Source organism: Sorex araneus, chromosome X (genome assembly GCF_027595985.1).
Source record: "Sorex araneus isolate mSorAra2 chromosome X, mSorAra2.pri, whole genome shotgun sequence".
In the NCBI taxonomy this organism is placed as follows: Eukaryota; Metazoa; Chordata; class Mammalia; order Eulipotyphla; family Soricidae; genus Sorex; species Sorex araneus.
The window spans coordinates 146,659,843-146,673,527 of record NC_073313.1 but is presented as its reverse complement, the minus strand read 5'-3'; the positions used below and the strand labels follow the sequence as shown (position 1 = coordinate 146,673,527).

The 13,685-nt window shown below is 38.6% G+C and overlaps 1 pseudogene; it reads left to right on the top strand.

Annotated features, from left to right (window-relative positions):
- The first annotated feature begins 1,498 nt into the window (after positions 1 to 1,498).
- LOC129399792 (COP9 signalosome complex subunit 3-like) lies at positions 1,499 to 12,991 on the top strand (annotated as a pseudogene).
- The last annotated feature ends 694 nt before the right edge of the window (positions 12,992 to 13,685 follow it).

Genomic DNA, 13,685 nt, shown 5'->3' with positions numbered 1-13,685 from the left:
CTTCAATTTTCTGATCCATCATGCCATCTGTTTCTTAATGGGTGAGTTTGAGCCATTGATATTGAGTGATATTATTGACAAGAGTTTATTGCCACCATTCTGTAGAAGGTATGTATTTCCTGTGAAGTTTGTTTTATCTTTAAATAAGTCACTCTAATACTTCTTGCAAAGTCAATTTCAAGCTACAAATGTCCTGAACTGCTTCTTATATATGATTCTATATGTCATTCCTCAAAATATGAATGATAATCTATCTGAATAAAGTTGTCTTAGTGGGGTTTTTCATATCACTGAGGGTTTTTTATTGTAGCCTCTTGTTTTCTTCTGTTTTACATAGACTCACTTTATAATATTGCTGTGAATCTTAACGAAGCTCCTTTTAATGAAACTGATTTCAATATTTTATCTCTGCATTCGTCTTTTTTCATTATATGTGTCTTAGAGTACTTTATTTGAGAAAATTTTGCCTTGGGCAATTTTAGTGCTCTTGATTCTGGGAAATTGAAGAACAAAACTAGGAATATGGTCCTGAGTAATTGAAACACTGACATGTAATGTCATCAGTAGATCCCAAAATTTGCCTGTTATACGGGAGCAACCTTGAATACCAGATACCAGAACAGAATTATCTCAACACCATTCCTCATGTTTTACTTGCCCATCTGTAAAAACTAAATTAAAGGGGCCTACCCACCACCTTTTGTTAAAAGATAAAGATTTCTGACTTAATCTGGAATCTTGCTTAAGGAGACCCCTAAAATAATCTGGAAAGTTCCTCCTGTTTTCACCCTTCGTTTCCTTCCTCTTAAAAATATTTTATGATTTTAGATAAAAAGAAAGAAAAAAATAATGCTGGTGAAAATATCTTAAGCTGTGGTGAAAAATCTTTCACTGTTGGTCGCTATGCCTTCTGAGTCAACCACAGTGGAAAACAGCATAGAGATTTCTGAAAAAAAATGCAACTTCTACATTGATACAAAATGAGCAAAAGGAGCAAAAGTCTGGAGCACCAGGTCACTTTAAATCTACACCTTTGGAACAGGAAGCCCCTAAGAATTGATAATGAGATGGCTGGGGATGGGTCCAGCAGCAGATAAAATGAAGTCTCCAACCCCATCTCTCTTTCTTTGAGGAGCAGTTTCTGGACTCTCTCCTATCTCAGGTAAGATTTTCCACCCTGGAAACATGGCCAAGTACAGGCAGGCCACAGAGGGACAGGGACAGAATGCAGACAAACACTCAGGCACCCAGGAAATCTCAGGTTCAAGCAAGACTCAGAAGCCCATGTAGTGACAAGGTGCTGAGAACAGGAGTCTAATCCATACACACATAACCATGGCTGGAGACTAGGAAAGCCTGGACAAAATGACAGGAACTGACCAGTGACAGACACAGAGCACAAGAATTTCACCCACACATATGTGTCCTTGGCCAGAGACTGAGGAATGCCTACACAGGATAGACAAAGTAGTACAGGGACAGGACCTGGCCATTGATCATGGAAAATGAATTGACTGCATGGGGCAAGACAGGGAAGTCATTCATGGTACAGGGCAACATCAGGAACAAGAGCAGTGATGTCATTTATGGGTAAACAAGAAGTCTGGATATCTGGGGATGGACCTGAAACCATCTACTTTATCTATACAATAAGCTAACTTTCTATCTTCTGAGTCTTGTATGCAAATTATTCATACAATTCTCAAAAACTCACCAGCACAGGAAATTGTGCTTTTTTGATAACCTATCTGGTGCCTGAACACGGGGCCTTCAGTCATGGCCTCAAGTCAGAAGACAATAGACATATTAAGGTCAGGACCACTAGAGAGCTCAGAAATTGAACAGGGAGAAATATTAATAACATATGGTAAGCATCTGGAAAAATTGAGCAGGCCAAAAGTAATAAAAGTACTTTTTTCTCATATGCAAAACCTAAACTCAAAACCAATAGTTACAGCAAAATTCAGATCCCTGGGTAGATAGAGAACTGAAGAAACATGGCATATTCAGTAATTGTATTCTAGACCTTTCCCTTCTCCTCAAGCATGGGAATTTGTTAGGCAAGGCCAAATTTATTATCCTCTATTGGAAAAACATCTTAAGTGGCCAAAGATTAATACAGAGGTCATGGACAAGATTTTCTTCTGGGATTTTTATAGTAACTTTGCGGCTCAGTTTTACAGTTTTTTTTAATCCCTGGAGTTAGGAAAAACACATTTGACTGAGAATGTATCAAAGGATGTAGTTCTATAAGGCTATAGGCCATGCACTGTTTACAATAGCCAGAATCTGGAAAAAAACCCAAGTGCCCGAGAACAGATGACTGGTTAAAGAAACTTTGGTATATCTATATAATGGAATACTATGCAGCTGTTAGAAAAGATGAAGTCATGAACTTTGCATATAAGTGGATCAACATTGAAAGTATCATGCTAAGTGAAATGAGCCAGAAAGAGAGGGACAGACATAGAAAGATTGCACTCATCTGTGGAAAATAAAATAACAGAGTAGGAGACTAATACCCAAGAATAGTAGTATATAATACCAGGAGGTTGGCTCCATAGCTTGGAAGCTGGCCTCACATGCTGGGGGAAAGTCATCCCAGATAGAGAGGGGAACACCAAGTAAGATGTGATTGGAGATCCCACGCAGGAAGGGAGATGCGTGCTGAAAGTAGACTAGAGACTGAACATAATGGCCACTCAATACCCCTATTGCAAACCACAACACCCAAAAGGAGAGAGAGAGAACAAATTGGAATGCCCTGCCACAGAGGCGGGTTGGGGAGGGGGGGTGGGATTGGGGGGTGGAGGGATACTGGGTTCATTGGTGGTGGAGAATGGACAACACAGGTGGAGGAATGGGCTCTCAAACATTGCATGAGGGTAAAACAATCACAAAAATGTGTGAATCTGTAAGTGTACCCTCACTGTGACTTACTAATTAAAAAATAAATTAATAAAAAAAAGACTATAGGCTATGAATGGTCAAGCCTTTATCCTGGGGCAAATATACCTATGAAAAGGTCTTGAGTGTAGTGGCAGTTGTAGGCCACACCTACCAGAAGGTGGGAGGAACTGGGGAAGGAGGTTTTTAAAGATGTTCTCTTGTATTTTGTCCTGGATAAGAAGTGTTGCTACTTTGTTTCTAGTCCTATAGAGGAGTGGTAGATTTTGCCTGTCTTCAGGGGTAGGATCAGTCATTTGGGTCTCAGGTCTAACAGTAAATTTGGTTAAAGCTGCTATTCCCAATTAAGAAAATGTTTGGGATCGCCCCCCGCCTGGGGTCTGGGGATTTGAAGCTCCCAGCCCGCCCAGCCTCGCTGCTCTCAGTCAATTCTTTGCGCTGCCCTGAGCCCCGCCTCTTCCCCAGGTTGTTGGGGCGTATCCTCACTTTAGGAGGCGTGGTCTCAGAGGGGGCGTGTCCTCCTTCTCGAGTGGCCGCAGTTATTTCTCTCATTCCATACATCGACCTTTGATCACAATTGTTATAACCCATTCCTATGAAGAATACCCTGGTCATCTCAGTCACTATATGCTAATAATCAAATAGACTAGCTTATCGTAATTTCACAAAAACTGTCAGTGAACATATCAAGCTGCACAAAATGTCCTTTGTAAAGAGACCATAGCCCCACGTCTTCAACTGAGACCCCACACAAGCTAAGGAACTGTGCCAACAGTACAGCCCATAACAACATGATAAAACAGTGAAAATCCCCACCGCCAGGAGAGATGGAAGAGAGGATCTCAGAAAACTCAACAGGGACTTCCCAGAAATATAACCTCCTCTCAGATATAGGATTCAGAGAGGAAATCATAAAGATCGTTGATGAACTCAAAGCAACTATGGAAAGAACATCCAATAAATTAAGGGAGGATATGGATGCAGCTTGGGAATGGTCGACAAAGATAATCCAGGAAGAAATGAGAGCAGAAATTTCAAAGCTACGAAGAGAAGTGACACAATTAAAAGAATCGGTAGATGAAATAAAAAACTCAGTAAGAGCCCTCAGTAGTAGAATGACTAGAGCCGAAGACAGAATCAGTGAGATTGAAGATAAGCTGAAGAAAGCATATAGGCAACAACAAATAATGGCAAAAGACCTCGAAATGGAACTGGAGCAAATTAGAGTCTTAGGGGATGACCTCAAGAGAAACAACATAAGAATCATTGGAGTACCAGAAGCACAGGTAACCAATCCCAATGAAAAAAACACAATTAAAGACATCATTATTAAGAAATTGCCAGAGCTAGAGAATGCAGGCATCCAGATCCAAGGAGCCCGAAGGGTGCCAACTAAAGGGGACCCCAGTGAAAACACTCCAAGGCATATCATAGTCAGAATGATGGATGCCATGGATAGAGACACAATACTGCAAGCAGCAAGATCAAAGAGGGAAATCACATACAACGGAGCACCCCCTTAGATTCACAGCAGACCTATCAGAGGAAACCTGCCAAGCCCAAAGAAAATGGTGGGATATAGTGAAAAAACTTAATGAAATGAACGCCTCACCAAGAATACTTGACCCGGCTAAACTCTCAGTTATACTTGAAGGAACCATACACTAATTCACGGAGAAGCAACAGCTCAGGAACTTCATAGACTCAAGACCAAACTTAAAAGAAGGACTAAAATGGCTATTATAAGACAAGGAAAAACCCTAGAAAAACAACAAACCCTACAGAAAGATGGAAAAATCTCATGACAATAATTTCTCTCAATGTTAACGCTCTAAATGCACCAAATAAGAAGCACAGAGTGGCAAAATGGATTCAGAAACTAAACCCAATTCTCTGATGCCTACAAGAAACACATCTGAATAGCCAGAACAAACACAGACTCAAAGTCAAAGGATGGAAAACAATCATGCAAGCAAACAGCTACCTCAAAAAAGCTGGGTTGGCCATACTAGTATCCGACAACATAGATTTCAGGCTAAAAAGATCAGAAGAGACAGTGAAAGCCATTTTTTATTCATCAAGGGATATGTACAACAGGAAGAAATCACACTCATAAACATATACGCACCTAATGAACGACCAGCTAAATACTTAAAAGAACTCCTGATAGAATTTAAGGGGGACATAACTAGCACAACGATAGTAGTTGGAGACTTCAACTGTGCCTTATCACCTCTGGATAGGTCGAAAAGAAAAACACTCAGCAAGGAAACAATGGTTCTGAATGAATAAATGGAGGAGATAGGGCTAATAGACCTATACAGGGTTATACACCCCAAAAAGAAAGAATACACATTCTTTTCCAGAGCACATGGAACGTTTTCCAAAATAGACCACGTTCTGGGAGACAAAATATACCTTAATAGAATCGGTAAGATAGAAATTGTATCAACTATCTTTTCAGACCATGATGAACGAAACATGGAAGTTAATCACACACAGATGCGGAGAGCCAAATCAAACACCTGGAAATTAAACAACTCACTGTTGAACAATGAGTAGGTCAAGAAGGAAATCAAAGAAGAAATAAAAAAATACCTCGAAACAAATGAGAATGAAGACACAAGCTACCAGAACCTATGGGATGCAGCTAAAGCTGTGTAAAGGGGAAAATTTATAGCTCTGCAAGCTTTCCTCAGGAAGGAAGAAAGAGCCTATATAGATAGCTTGACTTTGCAGCTCAAGTTCTTAGAAGAGGACCAGCAAAAGGAACCCAAACTAGATCGAATTAAAGAAATATCAAAACTTAGAGCAGAAATTAATAATATGGAAACCCAAAAAACAATCTGAAAGATCAATGAAACAAAGAGCTGATTCTTCGAGAAAATAAATAAGATTGATAAACTGCTGGCAAGACTCACAAAGAAGGAGAGAGAGAAACCTAATAACCGAATCAGAAATGAAAAGGGGGACATCATAACAGAAACCAAGGAGATTCAAAAGATCATCAGAGACTACTTTGAAAGTTTGTATGCCACAAAACAAGAGAACCAAACAGAAGTGGACAAATTTCTTGATTCCAACAATCTCCCAAGACTGAATCAAGAAGACTTGAAATGCATGTAAAGGCCCATAAATATCAAGGAAATCTAAACTGTAATCAAAACTCTCCCCAAAAACAAAAGCCCAGGTCCAGATGGATTCACTGGCGAATTCTTCCAAACACTTAATGAAGACCTGTTGCAAGTTCTCCTCAAGCTTTTCCAGGAAATTTAAAAGACAGGAACTCTCCCAAATAGTTTCTATGAAGCAAATATCTCCCTAATATCAAAAACAAACAAAGACACCACTAACAAAGAAAATTATAGACCAATATCCCTGATGAACACTGATGCCAAGATTCTCAACAAAATATTAGCTATTAGGATCCAACAACTTATCAAAAAGATCATACACCATGACCAAGTGGGATTCATCCCGGGGATGCAAAAATGGTTTAACATTTGTAAATCAATCAACATAATCGATCATATCAACAAAAGTAGAGATAAAAGCCATATGATCATATCAATAGATGCAGAGAAAGTATTTGACAAGATCCAACATCCATTTACGATAAAAACTCTCAACAAAATGGCTTTTAGCAGAACTTTCCTCAAGATAGTCAAAGCCATCTGCCACGAACTTATGGCAAGCATTAATATCAATGAGGAAAAAATAAGGGTCTTTCTTCTAAGATCAGGCAGAAGACAAGGATGCCCACACTCACCAATTCTCTTCAATATAGTACTGGAAGGACTAGCAATAGCCACTAGGCAAGAAAAAGTTATTAAGGGCACTCAGATAGGAAAGTAAGAAACTCTCACTATTCACAGACGATATGATACTATACCTAGAGAAGCCTAAAAACTCTACTAAGAAACTGTTAGAAACAATTGACCTGTACAGTAAAGTTGCAGGCTAAAAAATCAATACCCAAAAATCCATGGCCTTCCTATATGCAAACAATGAGACAGAGGAAAGGGACATGGAAAAAGAAATGTCATTCACAATCGTGCCTCAGAAAATCAAATACCTCGGAATCAGCTTAACTAAAGAAGTAAATGACCTCTACAAAGAAAACTATCAAACGCTATTCCATGAAAAAAAAGAGGACATGAGGAAATGGAAACATATCCCCTGCTAATGGATATGGAGAATAAACACTGTTAAAATGGCAATTCTGCCCAAGGCACTATACGGATTTAACACGATCCGTATAAGTATTCCCAAGACATTCTTCAAAGAAATGGATCAAGCAATCCTTAAATTCATATGGAACAATAAACGCCCACAGATAGCTAAAACAATTCTTGGGAAAAAGATGATGGGAGGCATCACCCTCCCCAACCTCAAACTTTACTACAAAGCAGTAACACTTAAAACATAATGGTACTGGAACGAAGGCAGAACCGTAGACCAATGGAACAGGGTGGAATATTCCTACACACAACCTCAAATGTGTGATCATCTAATCTTTGATAAGGGAGCAAGAAATGTGAAGTGGAGCAAGGAAAGCTTCTTTAACAAATGGTGCTGGCATAACTGCAAAAGAATGGGCTTAGACCTGTACCTGACACCATGCACAAAAGTCAAATCAAAATGGATTAAAGACCGCAATATCAGACCACGAACCATAAAGTACATTGAAGACAAGGTCAGCAAAACCCTCCACAATATTGAAGATAAAGGTATCTTCAAAGATGACACAGAACTAAGCAATCAAGTAGAAACAGAGATAAACAAACGGGACTACATTAAACTAAAAAGCTTCTGCACCGCAAAAGAAACAGTGACCAGAATACAAAGGCAATCTACAGTATGGGAAAGGATATTCACCCAATACCCATCCTATAAAGGGTTGATATCCTGGGTACATAAAGCACTGGTTGAGCTCTACAAGAAGAAAACATCCAACTCCATCAGAAAATTGGCCGAAGAAATGAACAGAAACTTTACCAAGGAAGAGATACGAATGGCCAAAAGGCACATAAAAAAGTGTTCTACATCACTAATCCTCAGGGTGATGCAGATCAAAACAACCATGAGATACCACCTCACACCACAGAGACTAGCACACATCCAAAAGAACAAAAGCAACCACTGTTGGAGAGGATGTGGGGAGAAAGGGACCCTTCTACACTGCTGGTGGGAATGCCGACTGGTTCAGCCCTTTTGGAAAACAATATGGACGATTCTCAAAAAAATTAGAAATTTATCTCCCATTTGACCCAGCAATACTACTGCTAGAAATATATCCCAGAGAAGCAAAAAAGTAAAGTTGAAATGACATCTGCACTTATATGTTCATTGCAGCACTGTTTACAATAGCCAGAATCTGGAAAAAACCCGAGTGCCCTAGAACAGATGACTTGTGGAAGAAACTTTGGTAGATATATACAATGGAATGCTATGCAGCTGTTAGAAAAAATGATGTTATGAATTTTGTATATAAGTGGATCAGCATGGAAAGTATCATGCTAAGTGAAATGAGTCAGAAAGAGAGAGACAAACATAGAAGGATTACACTCGTCTGTGGAATAACAGAGTAGGAGACTAACACCCAAGAATAGTAGAAATAAGTACCAGGAGGTTGACTCCATGGCTCGCAAGCTAGCCTCACATTCTGGGGAGAGGGCAACTCAGATAGAGAAGGGAACACAAAGTAAAATGTGGTTGGAGGCCATGCGGGGGAGGATTGATGCGTGCTGAATGTAGACTAGAGACTGAACACAATGGCCACTCAACATCTTTATTGCAACACCTAATTAGAGAGAGAGAGAACAAAATGGAATACCCTGCCACAGTGGCAGGGTGGGGTGGGGGGAGATGGGATTGGGGAGGATGGGAGGGATGCTGGGTTTACTGGTGGTGGAGTATGGGCACTGGTGAATGGATGGGTTCTCGAACTTTATGTGAGGGAAACATGAGCATAAAATGTATAAATCTGTAACTGTACCTTCACGGTATTTCACTAATTAAATAATAAATTAATTTAAAAATAAAAGTAATCCAGCATCTCATCTCAAGGATCATACACCATGATCAAATATCCTGAGGATGCAAGAATCATTTAATATTTACAAGTTAATCAACATGATATACCATTTCAATAAAAGAATATATAACATATCTCATATCAATAGATGAGTAAATATTTCAGAAGATCCAGGACCCAATCAGTATAAAAACTCTCATCAAAATAGATGTTTTTAAAAGAAGGACCTTCACCCCAATCCCTAAAAGAATTTAGGATAACCACCTTTTGAGTGGAGAATGGTACAGCAGGAGCCGAAGTGTGGAGCACCAGGTCACTTTAAATCTCCACTCATGGTATATGTAACCATAAAAATAGATAATATGATGACTGGATCTGGGACCAGCAGCAAATAAAAGGAGGCTACAAGTCCCCCGTCTCTGTGAGCACATGCTCTTTAGACTCTCTCAGGTAGGGCTGTGAGCCTCAGAAACATGAACCAGTACAGGCAGGCCTCATAGGCCTATACAGGAACAGAATATTCAGGGTTCAAATACCCAGGAAGTCTCAGGTTTACGCAGGGCTCAGACACCCAGAAAAGCTCACACGTAGCCATGGCAGAGACTACAGAAAATTCAAGAGAGGATGGAAGGAACTGCTGGGGTATATGTCAGAGGCCCAACAATGAGTACAGAGCACAGGAATCTCATCCACATGCATGTGGTCGTATCCACAGACTGGGAAAAGCTCTCTATCTATTCAGGATAGAGAGAGTGGTACAGTGACAGGACCAGGACATAGTTCACTGGAAATAAGTAGACTGCATAGGACCAGACAGGGAAGTCATTCATGGTATCAGGCAGCAACAGGGATAGGGCTAATGATGCCATTCACACGTAAAGGACAGGTCTGGAAATCTAGGGAGTGATCCAAATCCATTTAGTTTATCTGAACAATAAACTAGCTTTCTATCTTCTGAGCTTTGTATACAAATCTTTCATACAATTTTCAAGATCCCAGCAGCACAGGAAAATCTGCTTTTGTGCTAACAATATCATCTTGTGATTTCATTTTTTTGGCATCTTCCTCTAACACAACAAAATATTGATTTAAATAAACTTTATACACACCTATGTTCACTGTAGCACTTAGTACAATATCCAGGATATATAAATAATCCAAATGTCTAACAATGAATCAATGGATAATAGAGTTGTGATATGCCTGTCCAACTGAATTCTATGGAGTTATAAAAAATGACATTTTCAGACCGCCGAGATGTGATCCCGGGGGCCGCACGCGTGTGCGGCCTCTCCGCAGCTGCACAAGCGTGAATCCAGACCAAGAAATCCTCTTTCCGCATGGGCAACTCCTCGCAGAATGTCTCCAGCCTGAGAACTAAGTCTCGGCCCCGTGCCCGCCCAGGAGGGGAAAGGTATTTCTCTCTCTCGCCTCTTTCTATCCGGGGATGAAGGGCGCAGTGTCCGCCATATTAAGACAACCACAGATTGGGTTTTCAAGCCTGCAATGATCCAATATCTGGAAGAAATCTCCCTGGACTTTGTGTCAAAGTACAGAAATTCAAAACCGCGCGGCCGCAGTACCTTATTTGTCTTCACAGTAGGTCTGAATCGAATGGGGTACTCCTAACAACAATAGTGAGGTTTGTGTTGAAATATTGAATGTAACCAAAGTAAACAGAATGTAAAATGAAACTTATCAGTTACAAGGTAGGGGGTTGGGGGGGGCGGGATGGGAGGTGTACTGTGTGGGTTATATTTTTTTTTGGTGGTGGTATATGGGCACTGGTGAAGGGATTGTTGTTTCAGCATTGTATAACTGAGACCTAAGCCTGAAAGCATTGTAATCTTCCACACGGTGATTTAATAAAATAAAATTTTTATTAAAGAAAAAAATGACATTTTCAGTTCCTTTCAAGTTCAAGGCAACTGGAAAATATTATGTTAAATTTGTAAAGTGAAAGGGAGAAGAACAGAAGCCTTATGATCTCACTTATCAGTGATATATAAAGAAATAAAGCACAGTTAAAGACTGCATCAAATGATGACAAACCTTGACCTTGGAGTACAAAACATAGGATTCTATATGGGGGAAGAAGAAGCATAGTGTATGGTAGTTGTGCAGTAGATATAAAATTGAGTCATTTGTGAAGAGTCTCTAGATACTTTAGTGGTGAGGTAACTGTACATCAAGATCTTAAGCATTAATACTACTATCAACTATTATCTTACATTATAATAATAAAAATAAGAAATTAAATCAAATATCAACATGCAAAAATAATCACTTGGCTTAATTCTTTCTTTGTAATTCACTATATAATTTCAATATTACCCTGTCACTAACTATTAAGACAACATATGTAAATTACATACCAATGACTATAGAACATTATTTTTTAAAAAAATGTTAAAATGTCAAAACCAGAAAAATATTACAGTAATCACAAATTATGAATGAGAGAGATTTACTAAGCTGTTGTTTGGGTATTTCAAACGGTGAAATTTATTCTAATACATTATGTTAATAGAAGGAAGGGGGGAATACAGGATCATCTCAATTGACACAACACATTTGACAAAATCCAATAGACTTTCATAATAAAACACTACAAATAAAACTTCCTCAACATAATGAAATATATTCAGAGAAAATAGATAGCTAACATAACATTTATTGGTCAAGGAGAACAAGCTGCCTCTGCTTTGACCACCTGCAGAAAACAAGGAGTTTGCTCTAGAGCAATTTGTAAACAATGCTGTAATAATATGCTCTTCTTTCAAGGGCATATGATTCAGTTTTGTGAAGTAGTGGGGAAATTCTTGCTGAGAAATTGTCGCGTTTGAGAACTGCACTCAGAGCTCTGGATGTACAACAGCATCCTTGGTGCTTCATTTTTAAATTCTCTATATCCAGTGTTCCTCATTTTAAAATGGGATTCTCACAGATTCACACTATCAACACTTACAATAGAAAGTAAATTCGATATGCAACAGGCACTTTTGCTGGACTTTACCAAGAGACTAATGCACTCCTGGAAATAAAACAGCCCCTATGATGTATTGACATCCTTAAGCAAGCCATAGATAAGATGCAGATGAATACAAAGCAGTTGACCTCAGTACATACTGATTTCAGACAGATCTGTTTCCTAGCAAAAACCCATATCTGCTCAGGGCCTATTCCAGGCTCTACTCTTAGGGCGAGTTTAGGGACCATATGGGATGCCAGGGTTTGGACCAAATAAGAGATACAAGGCAACCACTTTACTCACTGTGCTAGATCCTCAGCACCATGGTAAAAAGTTTTAAGCATGCCCTTCCATATAAATTGGACATAATGGATATCTGTTAGAAGAATGGCTTCTATGATTCAAAGAACTTTTGATTTACTACGACAATGATCTATACCAGACTGAAGAACTCTAAAAGAGCTCTCCATTTTTATTAATAGATTATAACTACACCTGCTATGGTGCTCAGTCAGGTCATGTAGGAATCCTATCAAAGTGTGCTCTAGTTTTGTTAATATTACTTGGCAAAGTAAATAGCTTTTTATTTATATTATTTGGCAAAGTACAAAAAACAGTCTCAAACTATAGGTAGATTCATTAAGCCTCTTAATGTATACCATGCTCTATTTCATGTTCATTTAATTAATAATCCCTCAGAACTCCACAACTTGGTAAACAAGCACAGTGAGACTTTTACTCTTAATAATAAAATGGAGCTAGTGAAGCAATGCTTGTTATCTCTTTATAAGAAGAATAATATATTTCAATGATAACAAAGGTATTTTTACATTATCATTACAAGATATGTCAAGCTGTGTGCAGTTATCTGGACCTCACGACAGAGAAAAATATCCTGCCTGCGATAGAAGGTGGTTAATTTTTTTTCAAGCATTATTAATCAGAAGTAAATTAAGGTCAGTTTTCATGAAAACTCCAAGAAACATATTAATCCAGACATGTTCCACAATATTGATCAGAAGATGCTGAAATGTATAGAGCTGGGTGAGAAACTGAAGGCCATGGACCGAAATTAAGAAGTCCAGAAAAACAGTTACAAGTTTGGAAGAAAGCATTATAACTATTTCTGTTCTCAAACTACATGGTTATATATGTAAATGATCCTAAAGAATCAACACACAAAAACATTTTTACTAATAAATTTAACCAAACTTTCAAAGTACAAGTAAATGAGCAAGAAACATTGTGTTTGGGGCAGAGAAATAGTTCAGCTGTTAGGGCTCTTGTCTTGCTTGCAGTTGACCTGAATTCATTCCCTGGCAGTCACATATAGCTCCCTGAGCACTGACTGACAGGGCTGACCCCTGAGTGTAGAGCCAGGAGTAAGCCCTAAGTATCACTAGATGTGAACCTCCACCCCCAAGTCCAACAATGTTTACTGCCAAACAATAAGGTAGATAATTTGCTATATGTTGTCAAAGAATAAAGTAGAGCTTATATTTTCTAAATTAAAACCTTACAAATGATATTAAAGAAATGAAGAAGGAAATTAATGAAAATTTTTATAAATGCTTTTAATGGCATATGCAAAATCACCCACAAAAATTCCACACCGTCTTCTATCTACGCAAAGTCATCCAGTGTTACCTAATACAGTATAACAAATCAAATACCAGAAACAGAAACAACTAAGTTGTGGGCATACATTATATGTATATTATAAGTTATATATATATATATATATATATATATACAAGTTACTGAGAAGAG